Raw genomic sequence first — 22,657 nt, forward strand, 5'->3', positions numbered from 1 at the left:
TATATTTCACAACGTCTTGCAGCAGCAGCTTAAAAAGTAAACTGGTAACTGGGAGTGTGTTCAGCTTCCTGAATGGCTGCATGTGCACCTGCATGTTCAGTATAGTGAAGGCAGAGAGATTGACAGGAGGGAGGCAGATATAAATGTGTGAGATATTGCAAAACATCTAATTTCAAGAACTGTGAAATTATTCAAAATGATTGTTAAAAATGATGTTGTCATAATAAGGTATAATTACTGAATATTGCCAGCGACTGTGCACAGACTGCTGGTAAGTGCTAATGACAAATATGTGAGGAAATAAAAGCAGCAGAAAGCACAATCAGGGAAGGCACCTTAATGGATGCAACACTCCACCGAGGCTCGTTTGAAAGCACAAATCTCATTATAACAGCAAGAAAAAGGCGTTTGACAGGGAATGGTGTGACATTTGGCTCTCTGCTCAACTGTCCACTTTCACTGGCCTGTCAAACCTGTCACTTCCTATTTGCTGAGGGAGCCATAGAGGTTCCAGTGGACGGGGAATCTGCTTGACAGCTTGCTGTCCATTAAAAAGGTGACAATGAATTCCACAGAATATCTGCAGTCTCCAGCATGAGCTGCAGCTACAGCATAAATCAGAGTCTGACCAAGAAAGAGTAGCACAGTGCCAAACAGAGGAGGAGACGCAGAGCACACAGGAGACGAACAAAGCCAACAAACATTACAACAGAAATAGAAAATGCAACATTAATGCTTTGCCTGTGTCACAAAACACTGGGACATTAACTCCATGGCTGACTAACTATGTAATTGGAACAGGCACAAATCCAGCGTGAAAGCAGCTGTTTTTGTAAACAGGGTCATGTCTGTTTTCCTCTGAACACAAATAAATTCTGAAAAAAAGAAAAGGATTCAAAAATCATTTACATGCCCGGAAACTGGACGGACTAAATGGAAAAACACTGTGATGAAATTGGGACAGTGAATAAACACCAGTGAGAGAGCAAAGAGCTGAACCTTGTATTTTTTAAACCCTGAATAGCAAGTCAGACGTGAATAAAATCAATGCCCAGGCCTTGTATGTGGCTGAGTATTTGGAAGTACATTGCAGGTAGGGTGAAAAGAACATGAGAAATGAATTTGTTTCCATGAGATGAAGCTTATGATAAGCTAATGATTGAGTTTGAGTTTTAAATATTCAGGTAGCACTCCTCTGTGCTGATACTCTGAGACCTGCATTAACATACCTGCACAGTATGGCCTCGACTCAAGGTTCGACTCTTACGATTATTCCTAAGAGTCGACTTCAAGGAGAGTAAATCCTGTTTTAGACCCACACAACGTCTGTGGTATGTCATTACACGTGGGACAGGATTGCAAATCATGGTCGGAAAAAGAAAAAACGCTGAGCCGGCCTTGCAAACACGATCCTAAACAAACTGTCCTTTCAGTGAAGGACAGTAGGCAGAGAGCTGGACTGGAAACAACTGACCTGACATTTAAAGCAATTGAAAACACTCTTGCATAGAGGGACTAAACTCGGGGAAAGAATTATTTCTCACAATTTGAGAGAAGTTTGATGCATAAAGACGTCGTCCTCCTATAAAAACCCCGGTGATCTGTGCAAGCTGCTTATTACAACCCATAGTTGTGTTTTATTGCTGGGTGACCTCCAGCAGCCGTGTACGACACGAGCAAAGGACGGAGTTAGTTGACGAAGTATAAAGAGCCATGGAGTGGTCAACAAAACACAGGACATTCACAGAGGAGACCGCTGTTTATCCCCTTTGCAAAATCAATAGTTTTCATTGTCTGATTCATCCAAGAACGTCCTCGAACGTTAACAGCGTGTCAGGCCACCGCCGCTGACATATAGTACAGTCACACAACAATGGAGTCATAGAGAAATAGACTACGGATGACGTACACTGGAATTTTTACACATTGAAAGTACGACGGCACAGTATAGAACTGCACATTTATTCAAGATGTAACTTATAGAAGTCATGAAACCATAACACAGGAAGATTTCATCAAACCACAAGAGGTCAGACCTGAGAAATCAAAGACCCAACCCTAGTCATTAAACCGTAAGATTACACACTGATGTAGACAAGGATTAGCTGGTTGTTTGTTCAGTAGTTTAATGGACGTCGCGAGAGAGGAAAGCTTAAAGCGATTACTTTTATACACAGTGGCTCCTTAACGTCTACCAGAAGGAACTCATTCATATTCAGAATATGAAAAAGGCATAAACGGGTCCGTCATGATTTTGTGTTCGACAATACATTGTAGTGAAGGGATGGGCGTCGACTGTCGTTTTCTCTTACTCACTCTTAGCTGGACTGTGTGTGTGCTGTACGCTGCCATGTAATATCTGATGAAAACAATGTGAGATGTTAACAAGATCTCATTAGCAACACCAGACCGTGTTCAGAGAGAGTGAAGTCAACGTGGGTTCACCATTTTACTTTGTTGTACATTTGCATTTCAAAGCACAAGGAATCTACTATTACCAAAAATAATGGATTCATGGACTCTCACCTCTCTGGGCTCAGTTATCAGATAGTTAGTTGTGTTACACCAGCAAGTTGAATGAACAAAGAAGTTTTAGATACTGATCTGATTTAAGATCTTTGTGATTCTTCTCTGTCTCACCTCATTTATGAATAACCCTACAAATAAAATTAATAGTTAGATGTTGCAGAGTAGAAAGTACAACATTTGTTCCTGAAATATACAGGATTAATATATCTGACACAAACAGGTTATCAGATGGGTTGTAAACAGGCCAGTTGTACCAAATCCTTATCTGACTGATTGTATTAGGAGTTGCTTCTTTTGAGTGATGTTGTTGTGCGAGTAGGTGAAGTTAGGTCAGGTTTCTTTATTAGTACCCGAGGGTAAATTGGTTGTGCAGACAGGGAACAGCAATCCATGGAAACAGACCACAACACAACATTAGTTAAAAATAGGACATCACAACCTCATCAATTCATAAAAAACAAACACTCACAAACAGACATCAACACAATACAGCAGACAGCACAGAACATAGTACAGCCACGAGTCACAACAAGTGCTTTACCCCCCCCCCCCCCCCCCCCCCCCATATGCACCCACTGCAAGTGATGTAGGAACTGTGAAAATAATCTGGAGCGGATAATAACAGAGTCTCCTGCCCCAAAAGATTTGCCGGTATTTGGACTTGAACACTAGACATTAGCTTACGGTGCTGGGAGAAAAGTCATGAGAAGACTAGTCATTCTGAATTGGATAGAAGACTGATGAAACCAGAAATCTCCATCTTTCTGTCCGTCTGTCCTTCAGTTTCATCGACAACCCGCTCATCCAGCAGACCCTTCAAACTTGGCAGGTTTACGATGGGATGACTTCACAGTGACCGCACAGATCGTTGCTTTGTGAATTTGAAAAACGAGCCCATTACCCCAATAACAACGCTCCGACAAGCACACTGCAAACAGGCATAAAACATAGTTACGGCTACTGTAAATGTCACAGCGGTCCAACCGGCAGCCGTTGAGGTATTTCACCCGAACCCACAAATATCCACCTCGGGTCGGCCCTCAAGGACTAGGCAGGGGATCAAGTCAGTGAGACTCTTCCTCTGGGAACCATGAACGTCTGTACAGCATTTAATGGCGATCCATCCAGTAGCTGTTGAGATACTGTATTTCGGTGTGGGACGAAGCGGTGGCCTGAGCAACGTCCACAGGTACATTTAGCACAATGTATCCGGTGACAGCCCAGATGACCTGTGCAGCACTACGGTGCCAGTTTCAATCTATACCTCCCACTGCTCGTTAACGCCACGCCGGTGACAGGAGCACTTTCAAATGCAACCTGACAGTGAGGAACCAATCATTGTTGAAATACTTATATACTGGCTGCTCTTTTCTGAATAGTACACTTTGCCTTCTTAGTGCCAGCTCCTCCTGAAGTCTTAACACACACGGAGCACATTAGGGTTGACACTGACAAGTTCTCATGAAATAATTATGCTCCGATTCCCAGCCAAACCTAGACAGAGCTCAGGCAGGACATGGAATCCACCCAGGTACTTTCTTATTTATCCACTCCGGCGTCTTAACAACAGTGCAAACGGATTCTGTTAGGAGCTCTGTTCTGGAGTTTGATCACGGTTCTCCACGCTGAGGGAGGAGGAATAAAAGGTTTACGACTTTGACTAGTGGCTCTTAGAGTGAAAACATGACAGACACTGCCCGCCTGTAAAGATCGCTTAAACACTAAGCTGTGGCTGACTGCATCGCTGTGTTTCCTCTCCAGCACCTAAAAGGAAACCAACTGTAAGCAATAGACACATATGCATTCTTCACTTGTCAGATTATGCCGGTGAATCCTGTGTTTTCCCACCTTTTCATGCTAATTTAAGGCCTATAACTATTGCGCTCTCAAATGATGGATGAAGGACTTTAATCTCACCGTGTCTTTTGTGCGTTTCAGTGGGGACGGGGCCCCAGTGGAAAGCACGTCCTTAATCAAGTGTCTAAGCAGACTCATAAAACATCCTGAGAGGCCTCCCTTAGGCACCTTGCTGGGTAAACAATACCATCACTCCGTCAGGATCCCGAATTAAGATATTACCACATGCATGCAATTAACATTTGTATACGGGCCTGGAACAATATTTCATTTTGATTAAATAAATATTGAGTGACACCTCTGTGAGGAATGCTGCGTCCTGTTTTTTTTTTCCTGCAGTGAGCGGTAACTGGATTAAAAAGAGGGGATTTTCAAAAGCTGAAAACGGAACACGGAAGGTATTTGCGGAGCACAAAAATAGCAAAACAGGCTTCAAAGCAACTCCTCACTCCTCTCTGAAAAACCGAGGCAGTGGCCCTGCTTCCGATGTGAGCATTGGCCACAGTGGCACGTCTAGCTTTTATGGGCCAGACGTCAGTGAAGAAGAAGTGAAAAGAGAGCTGGTGCATGGAGACATGTCTCGTTTCTTTTTTTTTAAAGCGCTGGCCTGTGGGAGACAGGTCTGAGCCATGAAGAAGTGAGGGATCAACGTGCTGTGACGGTTGGCATGGAGACATTAATGAATGAAACCATCTTTTCAGGAAAGGCCACCATCGTGCTTGTAAGAAAAACAACATGACCTTGATGTGGTTTAAGGTTGTGTTTTCACCATGTCGATTTGTTTGATTGTCAGCAGGATTACACAACAACTGAATGAATTACCATAAAACTTGGTAAGAGGATGGGACATGGGCCAAGAAAGAACAAATTCAATTTTGGCACAGATGTGGACAAAGAAAGTTCTAGAATTTTCTTCTATCACCTTCTAACATTTTCACTGTTTCCCGGGGGAATCGTTCATAGATATTGATCAGATCAGGCACATTTAGGGGACTGATATCATGGGTGTTTGCAATTTGGTGCAGCTTGATTGAATTTAATGGCACTATTGGACCTTAGGAGTTCTCTGCTGAGTGCAACTCCAATCTGTTTATTGGTTGGTTTACGCAAAAACCGACTGAACTCTTCCACAAAACTTAGTGGAAGGATGGGACATAAGCCAAGAAAAGGAACCCATTGCATTTTGGCACAGATCTGGACAAAGGGCAGATCCAGAAATGTTTATCACTTTCTTTAACATTGCAAGTTGGGCATCAGTTTATATGTATCTCCAATCGTTTTAGGACTTTGGCCAAACAAACCTAGCAGATTTGGTTCAGAATTTAAGAGGACTGAAGTATGCACTCTACTGACTACCATTCTAGTTACCTCCACCAGGATTAAACAAAGACTACTCAAAAGTATTTTCTTGAAACTTGGTGGAAGGGTGGGGGTTGGGCCAAGAAAGAACCCATCAACTATTTTTAGTGGATTCCATTAAGACAGTGGATCCAGGATTTGTTTTTTCACTTTTTTTCCCAATTTCTCAACAAACATAGAAATCAGCATCAGGCATATGCAGAATGCTAATATCTATCTAGTAAAATTGGAAGCAGTTTGCAGAAAATGTTGGTGTAGATAAATGTATCTGATGTCAACACACAGCCTTGGCGGAGGTGTGGGCTCTCCAAGTGTCCCAGTTACTATTATGGAAGAAAAGTAATGTAAACAAAAGAGAAAAGGGGACATTGTTAACAAAGTGACACAGTGAAGGTTATGGTGAGCGTGTAACCCTGGAATGAAAGGATCACAAGTGTAAAGCTACAGCTTGACGCCTGCAGCCAGCAGATATATAGCCTCTCTCAAGAGAGAAAACATGGGAGCAAGGGAGTGAGGAGGGACTGCGGGAGAGGAGGCTTTGAAGATCCCATTGCTGCCATGCAGTCTAGTGTTTGCTTCGCCATCAACACCCCGGAAAAAGACACCGTCTTCCTCCAGTTATCTGCACCACTTCCTTTTTTCCTCTCCCTCGTTACCTCCTGATCTTTTCCTCAGCTCCAGAGAAGATGGAAGACGTTAAGGAGGACGGTTTTCTCGTCTCTCTCGCATCCTTTTTATTCCCATTAGCCTCGGGTTGTCGCAAACTACCTGACACCAGCCTAACTGAGTGGGGGGGGGGTGGGAAAGGCACAGTATCACAGAGACAATGAGTGACAGGGAAACGTGTGGTGAAGAGGGACTCGGGGGGAGTCGATGAGAGAGGAGAGGGGGGAAACAACAGCGAAACAGTCGATGAGAGACGAGGAACTGAGCGAAAAGAGCTTAGCAGTAATCAACCAGAGCAAGCCCCACTGGAGGATGCACATTCTCTGAAGAAACAGATCAACAAATCTCCAGGAAAATGACTCACTTAGACAAAGGCTTTTTTATAAGGGTGATAGAGGAGGAGGAGAATGAAAGAGATCATACGATGATACAAGAAAGAGAGAACGGAAATTAAGCAAATGTTTAAGTTTGGTTGCAAAAACAATGTTGCAACCTTAGTGCTCTGAGACAGGAGCCGCTTCTGATGTCACATGAAACAAACTGGCATCACACCTCTTTCCACCCGGCCACAGATTTTCTCTCTCTCTCTCTCTCTCTCTCTGTTTTTCTTTGTTTCTCTTATCTCGCTTTTTTTCAGTTTTTAGTTTAATTTCCAGTCATACTCCGACACACCGGTTTCTCCCAACTCTTCTACATTATACATTACTGCGGTCTCACTTCGACTTGTCAAAGCCTCTGCCATTAAAAATCATCATCATGCTCAATACCAGGGTCTTGAAACTGGAGTGCTTAGACCATTCGCGTTATTGTTCATATCAGCTGAGTTAAAATGTCTCCGGTGGAAAGTTTCCCATTCAGCACTGAAAAACAAGGTTGTGTGACTGCAGACTCCAACATTTCAATAGACCTTTAGTAAAGGTATTTTTGATGAAATAGGAAAAGCCCAGGTGTGAGAATAAAATCAATGGCTGAATTCCATTTAGCAACCTCAGTTTCAGGGTCCTGCAGAGCAGAGCCAACGTGCTTTCCTTTTACTTTGATGAGCCAAAACGTCCACCGTGAAAAACACCTACGAGAGGGAGGTTTTAGCAAATGCGTTGCAATTCAACCCAATTTGATTTTTTTTAAAGAAAAGAAATTGACTTCCACAGCTTTTATATGAATATGAAAAGCTGGTTACAGATGGTTGGTTATAAATTGCTGCTGGTGATGTTTTTTTCAGTTGGGTGCCATTAATAAAACTGCAGAGGAAGAGGGTGAAAGACGAGGACGAAGTTATGAAAGAAATTAACTTAGACAAACATGATAGAAATGTTGCGTTCATGGAAGGCAAGAGTCTCCTTATCTCTCAAGACTTATCTGATGATTTCATCTCATTGCATCTTCTTTAAGTGTTGCAGAAGCTCGAGGTTGAACACGTCTTTGGATTGAATGTGTTTCTCCGTTTTAAAATGTGTGACTGAGCGGTGGAGAGCAGTATTTTGCTTATGGAAGTGACAATGAAGAGCGGCTGTTTCAACCATTTCCCCTGTTTGTGCCATTCAACGCGTCTTTGCCCTTTACTGTGACTTGAGGCTTTTCACTCCACCTCCACCAAGGACGTGCAGAGCAGCTGTAAAAACATTTCTGCCTCAGATGTGGTGACTGCACTGTACGAACCGGTTTTCTTCTGAGCTTTCCTTCAGTCTCCCAGTTTCTTTGCCAAATTGTCGTTTTTCCCCCGTCGTGGTGACTCCTGAATATTTGCAGCTGCTCGTGTAACTTTCATCTCTGGTGTTGTGGTTTTGGTGCCTTTATCCTCCACCCTTGTTTACCCGCGCTGACCAACGTTTGATAAAAAGCCCTGTTTTTTTTTTGGTTGCAAAAGCTGCCTCGTCCCAGGAGTCTTGCTTTTTGGGTTCCACTTCATCAAACCTAACAACTCTAAGATCCAACTCGTCTGAGCAGCTCAGCTATGTTTCTAAACCATCATAAAAATTTCAGATGTTAAAGGAAAGCAAAACAGTTTCACTCTAAAAGCCGCACTCTTGAGACTGCGCAGAAGCAGACTGCAAGTTAAATACATCTCTCCCCTGGTAAGCATGTGTGTGTGTTGGCTGGCAGGCTGGTAAAGATGTTGGCCGTCGCTGGGGTTTCCGGTCACACTATTCTGCCTGGCATTGTTACACCGCCCATCACTCAGGCCCACTGTGCGCATTATTCATGCCCCCGGTGGAGTTCGTCAGAGGCTGTGACCTCAGGTGCTGTGACAGCGCTCTCAATCACAGACGCCCACGCCGTCTGCTCATCCGACCCCGCCGTGACACGGGCAAACCCACTGTCCAACGCGGCTCAGGAGCGGAATGAGGCCCCGATGAGGCATCCATTCACCAGTTAATCCAAACATTAAGTCACCGGGGAGTCCCTGCTACTTGGCGGCTCCGTGCTCTGGATGAAAGCCGGAGGGTCCGAGACGTCCGCCACACAAATAACGACCCGTGCCACACATATCAGCTCACGCCTGTCAGCCCGAGCACACTCCTGGGTAACAGATAGCCAGGGGATTTTATTAACTTGTTTGTTCAATTTCGCAGAGCCACATAACTCCTGCCGCCATCACACATACAAACACAGGACTCCTCAAAGCAGCAGAGCCTGAGAGGCGGGGACGTGCATTTCCACTCTGCCGCTCAGATGTGTCCCGTCATCTTTCAAGGCGACGAGTAAATTCCAGTGCGACGCCTTTCTGCTGACACAGCGGGGAGAGGTCTGCGAGACTATTTACCTGGTGTAACTGGGGCTGATGGATTTACATGTGACCCCTCGCAGCTGCCCCACCGCCAGCGCTCACCGTTTAATCACACGTTAGAGGGTGCCACGGTGAGCTGTCACTCACCAAATGTTGCGTTATTTATGACTCTGCCTCTCTGATGATGTGGGTAACGTGAGCGCCATTCCTCCGCAGCGTGACACCACTCAAATCACCGACTTATTACCTCACTGGGCGTTGGGGCTGGAGCCGCGTACAAAAAAACGCTGCGACTCAAATTTTCCAGTCAGCGGTGGATAATCTGTGTGAACGTAATGAGAAATTCGGCTGTGGTGCTAACGAATGGCTGACACTGATATTGTAGAGAAAGAAAACTGTATTCTGTCATTTTGAGGAGGAAATCTGCAGTATATTAATTAGTGATGAGGATCTGCATGTATTTTTTCTAAGTGATACTCGGAGACGAGTAGCTCAGCTTTCCGGACGTCTCTTAAATGCATTCAGATATTGCTGATTATCTCTTTCCGCTCCTGCCAGCCCCTGTGAGTGGGAAACATTTTCATCTCCTTCCTGTAACATGTTGGAAAGGGGTCCCAGACTTTAAGTGCCTTTTACAACACCAACAAACCCCTCTCTGTATCACAAGAGATGACAAATCATCTCACTAATTCTGGGGAAAGTAGAAGAGATTCATCCATGTTTTATTGCACCTTGAATTTTTTGCTGCTCCTCGAGCTGAGACGTTACAAAGAGATAAACATCTCATTCCCTGCAAAAAGTGCTGAAATTAACAGTTAGTTTTTCTTCTGGTTTTTAAATTGGCAGAGGTCCATTAGTTCCTGCTTGTTTATGTGCTGAATGAGGGATTTCGTGACCTGCCTGACCATGTAAACAGATAAAGTAAACCAATAAAGGGAAAAACTGAATTCCCAACTTCCACAAATTAAGCTGATGAGAGTTCGGAGTAAAATCCTGATGAGGATACATAAGCAATTCCGCCAGAGTTCATCATCTTTTCAAACCTTTCAGTTTATATAGTGTTACTGAATGTTTGCACTGTTTGTTATATCTGTGCACAGCAGTGTGTGTGTGTGTGTGGGGGTTTGCAGGAATTAAAATATGAGCTTTCTCCGGTTTATAGGTTCAGTTTAGAGGCTCCGGTTTACCCACAGGAACAATATGAATGTGAATATGTTTTATGCTGCGTATTAGCGCTGTGATTAACTGGCAAGCAGCCTTCAGTGTTTCACTGCTGAGAGAGGGTTTGGACTTCAGGCCTCATGGAAAAGAGAAAAGGAAAATCAGACAAAAGGTTTCAGGGCGGTTTCACACCTTCCCTGTTTGGTCCGGACCTACAAACCTTTCAGTTTAGTCCGAACCAGAATAACAGGTGTGAAAGGTGCTTGTAGGTGATGACAACCTATTTATGTATTTATGTCATAAAAAAAACAATGTAACATAGATAAATATAAATAAACAAAGAGATTGAATTCACCAATTGTTGTAGCCTCTCCTACCAGTCAGGCTGCAGTTCACATACATACTGAATATGTTGTAAAGGAACTGAATATTCCACAGTGTTATCTTGAATGTGTTCACATGTTTGGCCAGTTAAGCTGATTCTGGTAGAACATAAAGTTGTAGCCGTGATGGTAGAAAACACCTCAAATATGAAAGCTACAGATAAAATAAAATAAATTCCAAGAGCTACAAATCCGTCACCAGTTTAGTGTCATTTCAGTCGGACAACTCACGTTCAAACATTTATTGCAGCAGTAGAACAGGTTTAGTGTTTGGCGTCTGGGCTCCAACTTAATCACTTCCCCATATGATTACACAGGAATGATGGGAGCGATGAGCAAATAGTTGTAACCTCCCCGTCGGAGCCTACAGGTGGATGCTGGGGTGGTGGAGGGGCTGAAGCAACTGGTCGCAATACTGCAGCAGCAGTGCGAGCAAAGGGGATGATGGGAAATTTATCTCTGTTTAAATACACCACCCGATAAGGTGGGTGTGTAGTATAGATGGTTGTGGAGAGTGAGGCCTGTCACATGATGTACGTCACATGATTGGAGCAGCGCAGCTCGAGTTGGCAGCCTGAACTCACTCGCAGGCGTCGCTCCATTAATTCAATATTCAATCAAGTGTGAAATACTGTCACAATCTTTTTCAGAGAATTATGATGTCCCGGTGAAACTGATCTCTGACCTTGTGAATATAAAACATGAAAAAAATATATATATTTGTATGAAATTTGTAATAATTAGTGTGGTAATTCTTGGGATGTGGCCTGAAAAACACATTTTGTGAGGTCACAGTGACGACCTTCAACCACCATATTCTGATCAGTTTATTCCTGAGTCCAGATGAATGTTTATCTAAATTCCCTCCAGACAAGTTCCGGAGTACAACACTGTCCTAATTGCATCAGAGGATATGGTAACACGTTTTGCTGTCACACTCCCCTTTGTACTGAGTCATCAACAATAGTTGTGGCTCCTGCAGGAATTGTTTGCATAATCTTTCAAGGCTTCAGCTACTTCAGTTAAAGCAGGAAAAAGCTGAGCTGAATTCACTAGTATTTCTCCATGAAAACAGACCTTTGTTTTCTTCAGTTTCCTGTGACCTAATCTTTTTTTCCCCCTTTTACCTCGGGCAGTTTAACACTTACCTTTGTACCATTTAAGGTTATTCACTCAACTCGAACTTGGAAAAATGAGGCTGTTTTAAAAACTGTTGACCTGTAGCGTAAACCGAGGAGCTACGCCTCTGGAATGAAAAACCTCGCTGTTGAACTCCCGACTAAAAACAGCCGACTTGTCCTCACCACCTCATTGAAATGCCCTTCTGCAGCAGAGGTTATGCAGTAATCAATGTGTTGTCTTCCGCAGAGCGCTCTTATGCGTCTGCCTCCACCACTGTAAGCAGGGATTAACTTCTTTCTAATGACGGGAAATTCACTGCTGGTATTAGGACCAATAGAAAACCCAATGTCCCTCACCCTCACAATTACTGGGCTCCAGGATTAGCACTGACGGTGTAATAATGACTACGCACATGTACAACCAGGCAGAGCAACACCCACCATCATATAACCTGACAGCTGCAGAGGTTAAACAACTGCACGTGTCTTCTATAGGAGCACATGTATGAAACACAGAAACCCACACATACACATAATGACTGCTCCCTCTGAGCCCCGGTTTCACGGCCGCACTAACGGCTAGTGACACTATGGAGACAGCAAATCATAGCCACATAAATAATACATGATTAACCCTTGTGTTGTTCCTGGGTCGAATTGACCCAGAGTGTGTGTGTGTGTGCGTGCGTGCGTGCGTGTGATCATACGCAAGCCCTGGCCGGTCAGGGTTAGGGTTAGGGTGACCCAAGGATTGTCATTATCCAATTCTCCTGGGGTAATTGAGACCAATGGATTGTCATTCTCGATTGTCATGGGAGGGGTCATTTAGACCCCCAGAGAGGGCGCTGTGGTGCTCTGTGGGGTCATTTAGACCCACACCTGATTCCAATTGAAATCAAGGGGAGGTACATTAGACCCACATATAAGTCTCAGTGTGCCACTCTCTCACGGACCATGGCACGATGTCGCGTCAGGAGCGTTTCACCAGAGAACAGGTTCTCCAACAGCTATTCTCCCAGCAACCATCCTCTGAACCCGAAGAGGACGCGAAAGAGCCAGACCGAGAGGACGGAGACGGAGACGGAGACGGAGACAACGGCGATAGCGAAGAAGACGACGACGACGACGGTGACTACGAAGACGACGACGGTGACGAAGACTACGACCCAGTGGGTGATGCTTCTGCAGATTCTTCATCCTTGGAAGAAGAAGAAGAAGAAGGAGGACAAGACCACGGCGACACCACCACCACCACCACCACCACCGGACTCGTGGAAAGAGAGACCTTCCCCTCAAGAAACGGGGAAATAACATGGTCCTCGAGGGCGTTCGGCTGAGAGGAGGGCCACTGCTCCTCCTCCTCCTCCTCCTCCTCCTCCTCTTCTTCTTTTTTAATGTTATGTTATGTTATGTTATGTTATGTAGATAGCGGCTGCTAGTCCTCGTCCTCATCTCATCTCCTCTCATCTCCTCCTGTTTTTCTCCCTAGGCCGGTGTTCATTCCGTCAGTACATGCCTAGCAAGCCGGCAAAATAGTTAATTGAGGTTTACAGAAATATGACTTCATTTCAAATGACTATTTTATCAATGGTAAGGGACCTTTATCATCATGGTAATACTGATAATAACCAGTAGGCTATTTATAGGGGGATGACTCAACCCCCAATGTAATGTTAGCCTACTGTTAGCGAGTAGAAGTTGTCAACACAACAACAAAATGCTAAAAATCAGAGGGATGCTGTGTGTGCAGAGTTTGGAGCAGAGAGTATTTTGTATTAAGCACTGAAACTGTTATTTTGTGTTTAACTATTGTAGCTGGGTTGGGTTTTATTCAAAACCCAACCCAGGTGATTTTGTTAGGTGAATTTGCAAAGAATTTTGCAATTATACTTTAACTGTTACCAGTCAATAAGCAGAATTTCAACGTACAATTTCCCTTAGCAATAAAAAAGCCATTTTTATCGCGGACCGTCAATTCAGATTCTGGCTTCAGGTTTAAAAGTAACATTAACCAACCACACTGCTTGACAGCTTTGTGTGTAGATCATTGACTTATTACACTTAATTGACAAGCACAGCAACTAATGTACTCAGTTACTTGTCACTTCCCAACCTTAGCTTAACTTCACACACACGCAAACGTCCAAAATATATAGTTTGAAGAAGCCTTTTCAGAAGAGACATGAACGAACTGTTCCTACTCCGGCTGCTTTAAAACACTTATGTTATTACTTTCCCCCCGCCCCCCAGAGTGCTGCTCCCACACAATAATGGTTCTTATGCATAAATGATAATCACATTTCCTCACTGTGGCCCTTGGTGACATCCCTGTGACATCTACTGTGCTTATGTATAAATGATGTCCACATCTATTTAAGTGTTACTCATCAACCCACAGTATGGCCTCCTCATGTTCTGTATTTCTGCATAAATCTTTCTATCACTTTACAGAACGCTAAACACGCCTGTGCATTTAATATGTGTGTAATTGCTTAACTCAATCATACGTCCATTGAGGGGTCTCTTGAACAGTAATATAATCCATTTTTTAAATCCATTCATAGCTGTTGTACTTCAAGTAAGGCCGAGGTAATAATATTGCAATTTCAGAGTTAATTGACAAAGCACCATGTGATTCTCAGGGACGTCCATTGAACACCAGCCAGATGAGTTTTAATCTCATCCACCTTAATGGAGATTTGTGTAAACACTGCATTTATACAACGACAAAGATACCTGCCTTCCCCTCGGGCCTTAACTGAAAAGAAATCTGCTAAACCAGCGAGATAGCCCGCACACATAATATCAGCGTTTACGGTCGTCTATCTACTGAGGTGAAAGTGTGAACTCGGAGCTAATTGGCTCCAATATGGCATAAAACAAGCCTTTAATCTGACTCATGCTCTTCTAATCACACTGGCTGTAATAACAATATCAGAAATCAAAATGAACGGGGGGCAGGCAGGGTAAGTGTGTGGGGGGGGGGGGGGGGGGGGGGGGGGGCATCCTCGGACAGAGATGAAATGTAATTTGGATGGAGGCCGGTGAGGAGAGGGGGAAACGTTGTGAGGAACTGGAGCAAGCATCTGTCTCCAACCAAGGAGACGTCAGGTCCTGTTAATCTTATCTGAATGGCTGCCTGCTGACGTGGACTTAATTTTACACGAGTGCATGCCGGTCTGACTTGTGTGAGCATGCACCAGACAGACTGTACACACACACGCATGCATTTACATTTATAGCACATGCCGTGTTAAACGCGATAACATTTCACAGGAAAACACAACCAAAACTAGAATGACACTCAGTCGAGCCCATACCTCTGCAAACGTTCCCCTTATGAAACCACATTCAACCAGATTTAATTGTTCTCTGAGAAAACCAAGAAAAAGTTGAAAATGCGATGTTAAAGAAAGAGGAAAATTAATTACTGGATCCGTCCCCTGATCCACATCTGCACCAGAATTTAATGGGTTCTTCCCTGACACACAGAGCTTCCTTCCACCATACGTCTTGTTAATCCGTCAAAGAGTTTTTATGTAATACTGCTAACAAACAAACAAAAAGGGGTGAAAACAACCTCCATGGCATCGAAAACAAAACAAACCACAAAAAAACAATAAAGAAATGGAAAAAACATTCAAAAAACAAATTTGAAAATTTGAAAATTAAATCACAAAAACAAAACACAAGAAGAACCAAAAATAAATAAATAAATGGTAGAGACAACAGCTTTTCTTCACGACTTTACAAAATCTGTAAAAAAAAAAACAAAAGCATTATCTGAAGCACTTGGTTTTCTGTAATGTTGTTGTGCTTTTCACCTCAGGGCCACATCTGCAGGAAAACATATGCAAAACCCGATCCTCACACACCAATGACCCCACAGCTCATCACTCAACCCGTGGAAACACAACATAAATTCTCATTTCCTCAAATGGGATCATTGAGATGCAGCAAACATCAACAACACATCTTTACCTCCCACATATTCCCACACCGCCGTAAATACTAACTACCATCCATTTACCCATTTACACTTCAGTAAAACACACAACTGCACACACACACACACACACACACACACACACACACACACACACACACACACACACATCAGAAGAACAAAATGGTAAAGCTGACTCCGTCGCGAAGCTACATCTCTGTTCCTTCGCCACCCGCGTTCCCTGAGCATTACCCATCATTCTCAGAGGTGACAGGCAAAGAGAGTGAGGGAGCGATACATGCTAAGTGAAATGGGAAATAAAGGATTGAAGAGGGGGAGTGGGAGATGTGACAGCGAATAGGGAGACGAGTGAAAAGAGGGAGAGGATGATAGGAGAGGGCCACATTTGTTCATCCTCAGGCCCTGCTACACACCAGGAGCCCGTCCTCTGGAGGACAATACACATGCATTGCAGCATCGAGCATGTTGCAAGCGCACAGAGCACGGGACAGCAAGGGAGGCAGGGAGAACCAAAAAAAATTAAAGAGGGACACATATGATTAAAATGAAGGAAAAGATGAAAGAAGTATAGAAGTAGAGATGGTGAAAATGCGAGGTACATCAGTGACTTCCTAAATGTATGTACCGTAGTTCCCCCCTCATAAGGGCCCAGTCACACACACGTTTCAGTGCCGAACTTTCATTAACGTCCAATCAGTGAGAACGAGGAGGCAACTAAAACGTTTGCTTCCTGTGGTTAAGCAAACCCTATCATGGCTTTGCATGGAGTTCAACTTTGGTGACCTCTGACACGCAATATCCGCTGTGCATTTATATATGTGTGACCGGGCTGGGAGAGCCGTTTAGGGAAAGTCTCAGTAGACCAGACCGTCTAATTTCCGTTTGGCCTCCGTGGAGGAGGAAGTCTTCTTGGGGTGGGTGGGCCACGTCCTCCTCCTGAATTAAGAAACAGCTAATATCAGCCAATAATACCTTGAATACAAAATTTTAAACTAACAATTTAGTAGCACTTACTTATAGCACTTTGTTGTTTGGCTTTTTTGAAGAAATTGTAATTTCTTGATCTTTGCTGTTCTGGGTTTGTACCCTCATGGTTGAATGCACTTATTGTAAGTCGCTTTGGATAAAAGCGTCAGCTAAGTGAAATGTAATGTAATAAGCAAAGTCCAGGAAAATAAATCGATATCTGGAGGTGAAATACAGAATCCAAGGGGGAAGAAGGAAGAGTGTGGGACACCATGTGGGGTCTTTGACACCGTGACACACTCAGGGATGTTGAGGGTGGGAGAGCAGGCTTAGCTGCCTGGAACGAAGATCAGCGCCGTGCCACAGGATGGGGATGTTAACACTGAGCCCTGCGGCGCCGAGTTCCTTATACGGTCACATGAGGGTTTTATGAACCTAAAGCACTAATGTGATGCTGATGTATTTAGCCACTTGTATATGTGGTTTATACGTTATTAACACGCAGATTATTATACAAAGCAGAAAAAAATTGGTTATATGGTAAAACGTGGGAATGAGCACAGACGGGGGAATTAGAGGCTGGGAGCTTTGAAGGGGGATAAACCTCAGGGAAACATGTTGATGTTTGCTGTTCATGCTACACTGTTGTTGATTAGCATATAGGAATACAGCGGCGTGGGTGCTGCCACGTTAGCTTATTGTCGTGCACACTCGGCTGGGGATGTTCTGTGACACAGGAGCGCAGCAGCAGCAAGGGGAGAGGCCGATTCCAGCAGTTGAACTGATGAACACATCAGGGCGTAAGCCTATGGTGCAGACGCTGCAATGGTTTCAAAATATTAAAAAGGAGCGTGGACTACATTTGCAGTGGCCCACTGATAAGAGAGGAGGGAAAAGTTGAGAAAATCTCCCTCGCCGCCAACAAAGAGTAAACCCTCAAATGACTTAGAGCTACAAACATTTTTAACAGGCCGCAGCTCTAAAGCCCGATCTCTTATGTGCAGCAGTCGAAGCGAGGTAATGTTCCCCTCGTGCCACACCAGTTGGATGACTGAGTGAGCACTGCACAGCACTAATTTCCGATCTAGCAAACTCGACGCACTGAGCTGGACCCGCCACCTCAGAATCGCTGCAGCCTCATTGTGTATGTATCCACGAGCGCCTGACTTATCTTTCTGGCCAACCACTACCTTTCACGACCTCCTCTCAGCTCCGTCCTCGTTCACTCTCTTCCTTCAGCGGCGCTCTGATGTAAAGACCGGGGCTGAAGCTCAGTAATTTGCAGCCACAGATAAGGGCAGGCGGAGGATATTACTTGTGGGTAGACAGTGATTGAATTTGCTCCAGATGGTCAAACACACCTAAATGACAACTCGGCGGAAACCCAGGATGCATTTATTTAACTCCGAGGAGCCTTGGACGACGGGCCAACAGCAACAGCTCAGTGTAGGCGGACCTGATGATGAAATGCACCATAGCAGAGCTGGAGGCGAGAGCACAGCGGAAAACAAGAGGATGTCATGTCTGCATTACTCTTTGCGCTCATGTGAGCTTAAAAAAGACTTAATAAACCCACAGGGGCGCCACTTCACCGAGGTCATTTAAGGTCTTCCTCGAAATAGGAGACGGACAAAAGGTGGATGGAAAAGTAGAAAAAAAGGGTAGAAAAAAATAGAGAAGGAAACTTCATTAAAATACTAGATGGAAATTGGAGTCCAGTGTCTCTTCTTCCAGTGGAAATGAGCTAAGGAGTCAGGATATTAGGGTCAGTAGGACATTTCAGTCTCCACTGGACCATGCACTCAAATTGTCTAGGAATGGACGAGCATAAGTTTGAAACCTAGTTTTACCTTTCAGCACAGATATAAATGATGGCCCAATGGTCTGGGGCCAGTGAGAACTTATGCAGGTTAAAATACAAGTTGATTAAGAGGTCACTGGACGGATTGCCTTCAAGAAGATGTGGCTTTTCTACAAGAAGGTTATGGACGTGGGAAACCAATACGCCAATGTAGTAAATTAAAGTTCAGAAACAAAATGTTACCGTTAAATGGTCTGTATAAATGGTCTGTGTTTATATAGCCCTTTACAGTACAGATTTACCTTCACACTCACATTCATACCGTGACTCATACACTGCAGGCACAGCCGTCAAGGGCAATTTGGGGGTTAGTATCTTGCCTAAGGACACTTCAGCATTCGGAATGGAGAAGACGGGGATTGAACCCCTGACAGTGGACGATCAGGCTCCACATCCCGAGCCACAGTCGCCCAGTGTCATATAAAATTGAGTCACTAAAAACCCTATAATTGCTCCGTAGAGCTGAACTGTCGGGTTGAAATTTCTCTCACACTGCAAATGGACAACTGATCGATTGTCTTTGAATACTTCATGTCCATCAGCTCAACAGTGTAAGAGGCTTGTAGGACTGTGGTGTTACTTTATATTCTCTTCAGGCAGAGTGAGATTTCACAGCCGTGCCAGTTTGTGTTCTCCTTTTCTTCACCTCAGTCAACCCGTAAATTTGAAAAGCAGCTGCCGAGTTTGACATAGTTCAGTGGATGACACCTGGAGTCGAACTCGTCGATGAAAAGTCAAAGACACAGCAGCTCTGATCGAGCCCCTCGAGATTCCTCCTGCATGAGCCCTGTAGCATCTCTCTGTGTGTGTGTGTGTGTGTGTGTGTGTGTGTGTGTGTGTGTGTGTGTGTGTGTGTGTGTGTGTGTGTGTGTGTGTGTGTGTGTGTGTGTGTGTGTGTGTGTGTGTGTGTGTGTGTGTGTGTGTGTGTGTGTGTGGAAGACAGAGAGAGAAGTGCTGCATGCATGGCTGGAGAAAATGCCTCTTTTAACATGGAATATGTACACATGAGTGACCCCAGAAGTAACAAACAACCATACAATTCTCCCAAAAACAACATCGCCTAATCTCAAAGGTCTTTCAAAGATTCAAAGGCGGGAGTCGTGTGTTTGCCAGCTTGATAGTTACCCAGCGGTGAAGACGTGATTGACGTGGCTGCAGGATCAGAGCCTCCCTGGAATCGAGCCGACGCTTCTGTGGCCGCCCTGTACTGGTGGGGGAGGAGGGGCAGGGAAGGCCTGGATGTGGAGGAACGGCGGCGGCGATGGCAGCAGCAGCAGCAGTAACGTCCTCAAAGTGTGGGGGGGGACCTACAATAGAGGGAACAGGGTCAGAGACTCCTCCCTGGTGAACTGAATGAGGTTTGATAAGAGGCTGAAAATGGCACAGCGTTTAACAGCTGTCTTCTGGAGTTTAATCCTTTATTAAACCCCAGTCCCTCCTCAGCTCCCCTTCTTCCCTGCGAGCCCAGTGACATTCAGACCCGGGAGCAGAGCAGTAACAGCGTGCTGACATTGAGCATAAAGCAAAAGGTTTTGCCCAAACCTTTCTGGCGGATAGACAGAGCACGGCGGCCAGAATCTACCAGCGAACCTTCCATGACTCTGGCCCGATTGTCGGGCTGTTTATTATCAACAGACAGCACACTGGAATATAGGACTGCTGACACACTGGGTGCTGCCGGGAGGAAACGGGGGAGAGACATGATGCAGGAGGAATGCCAATGAGTGTCCCCCTTTTTCCTCCCACCGATTTCATTTGCCACTCCGGAACAATACTGCCCCTGCAAACCGTCTCTATCCTGGCCTCTGGTGCGATACCGATGTTAGAGGCAACTAGAGTCTATTCTCTGGTTCCAAGCTTGTAATCCTGACCATTAACCAACACCAATAACCACATGAATGCGTTTTGATACGGCCCATCCAGGCAGTCTGCAGTGGAAGATCGAGCACAGATGGGGCTTGGGAACAAGGGCTCTTAGAAAATAAAGTTTGTCCGCAAACAGGTTGGCTCAGAGATCTGTTACACTTCCAATAAATCTGGTGGGGGTGCAGTGCAGAGGTTTGCAGGAGAAAAAATAAATAAATAAAAAAAGTGAGAGCGTTCCTTAACAGTTCAAAACAGATATAAAAGTTTAATGCCAAGCTAGCAGCAAGCCGCCGACAGAGAGGGAATGAGCTGAACTATTTTCAGAGAAGTAAGTTGCATTCATAATTCACATTATAGTTTTATATGAGCAAATAAAAGATTCCTTATTACTTATTGTCTTGTTCCTCTGTGTTGTACACTGCCTGTAACAATGTGCAGCACTGGCGGCTGAGCTGCGTCTGCGTGTGTGTGTGTGTGTGTGTGTGTGTGTGTGTGTGTGTGTGTATTTACATTTCTGTGAAAGACAGAATATTTAATTTATTTAACAGACTCAATATGCAAGAATTTCAAGCGGCAGCCTGTGAGGGTTTCAGAATGAAATCTAAATGAAACAGCCTGACGTTACGTCACCGACAACAGCAGCAGACAAAGTGTGAGAAGCTTTTCATTTCCAAAACCAGACAGCAGAACCCAGCACAACTATTCCAGACTCCCGATCTCAATGAACTAAATCTTCTTGTTCACGGATAATAAAGAGCTGAAATAATGTGGGGATATTAACATGATCAAAGGTTGCTATGGATATTCATTTAGTTATAGCCGGACCACCCAGAGGGAGGGAAACAGCGGGGAGCACAAGCCATAGACAAAGAAAGAAGAATCAAACGGATGTACTGCACATGTGAGACACAGATACGGCCGGACAAGGTGAGAAACAGGAAAATACACTGAGCCGTTACATCATTGTTTGTCTCAAATGCAAAACTGTTATGAAATGTCCAGACAAAGAGAAATGGATCAAATATGAAACTAGAATACAAATCATTAGAGCTCATACCAGCAGTCTCTTTCAATTCAAACAAGCTGCACCAAACGTCACACACTCATAGACATCAGTTCCCTTAATAGGCTTGATGTTTTCCCTCTATATTCATGAATTATTCCCTGGGAAAACAGAGAAAATGTTGAAAAATCTCGCAATGGTAAAGAAAGTGAAAAGAACATCCCTGAATCTGCAGATTTCTGTGTCATTGTGAACGCGTCAGATCCGAGAATCTCCTGCTACGTCCTTCATTTCAAATACAAACAGGAACATTACATCATAACCACAGTAAAGGCAATAATAATCCCAATGTCCAATTTACTGAATCGGACAATAAAACCACAAGAGATCCCTGAGGTTTCCATTATAATACACTGATGGCAGCAAAAGGCTTTTGTTTAACATTTGATTTGTGTATCTTCCATGATAAGATGGAGCATAATAATAAAAACCCCAAAGCAAGTAAAGTATTAAAAAGTCAAGGAGGACTTTAATCTTCAGCCTGGCTGATTTGTAAACGCTGTGCTGCTCCGAATGTGAATGAAATAGATGTGTTCTGTTGAGTTCAATTCAAAAAACAGAGATGTGTGGTGTCTCATATAAAAACAATTCACAAAAACACAGATTAAACTGAACACAAACAGTCACAAACAAGTCTTCCATCGAGGGACTGTATAGTTTATTTTGTTTGTCGGGGTTTTCCTGTTGTATTCTATTATCAGGTGATCCTATATCACCAGCCGAGTTGTTTTGACTCATATACGAGGCTTTTCAGAGACAATCGCTGCGTTCAGACTCACAGAAGCCCGACATCAAAAAAAAAAGCCCTCTGATTCATTTGAATGGAGCCAGATTGTCGGTGCAGCGTCTCAAGAAAAACAATTCTGGATCGTCTGGCTCCACTTTTACTGAAGCTCAACGCAGCGAGTCATCCAGCGACGCACTTAATACTTTATACCTCTCTACTGTTTACCTGGCTTCAGAGCCGGCCCTGACCTCTGCTGAGGGGCCTGTTTAGACGAGGGGCCAATCAGCGAAAAATCTATATCAATAGTTACGACGATATAACAATATAATCAACAGCAATACAACAAAAGCCCAAATGTATATATCATGCGCTGTGTAAAAACAGTGAGGGAGTATCACACATA

The 22,657-nt window shown here is 44.1% G+C and overlaps 1 protein-coding gene across 6 annotated transcripts in view; it reads right to left on the reverse strand.

The window, feature by feature from the left end:
• drp2 (dystrophin related protein 2) overlaps nt 1-22,657 on the reverse strand; it is a 147,307-nt gene that overhangs the window by 82,713 nt on the left and 41,937 nt on the right. For 4 of the 6 annotated variants that reach the window (XM_034598327.1, XM_034598323.1, XM_034598328.1 and 1 more), the window contains exons 2-3: nt 22,465-22,468; nt 19,724-19,905 (exon numbers count right to left, since the gene is read on the reverse strand). The exons of 1 other annotated variant lie outside the window; for it this stretch is intronic. The gene's annotated coding sequence lies outside the window, so the exon portion shown is untranslated. The remainder of the gene's footprint in view (nt 1-19,723; nt 19,906-22,464; nt 22,469-22,657) is intronic. One more of the 6 variants, XM_034598324.1, reaches the window with a different exon arrangement.

The sequence above is a fragment of the Hippoglossus hippoglossus genome, chromosome 10 (genome assembly GCF_009819705.1).
Source record: "Hippoglossus hippoglossus isolate fHipHip1 chromosome 10, fHipHip1.pri, whole genome shotgun sequence".
Taxonomy (NCBI): domain Eukaryota; kingdom Metazoa; phylum Chordata; class Actinopteri; order Pleuronectiformes; family Pleuronectidae; genus Hippoglossus; species Hippoglossus hippoglossus.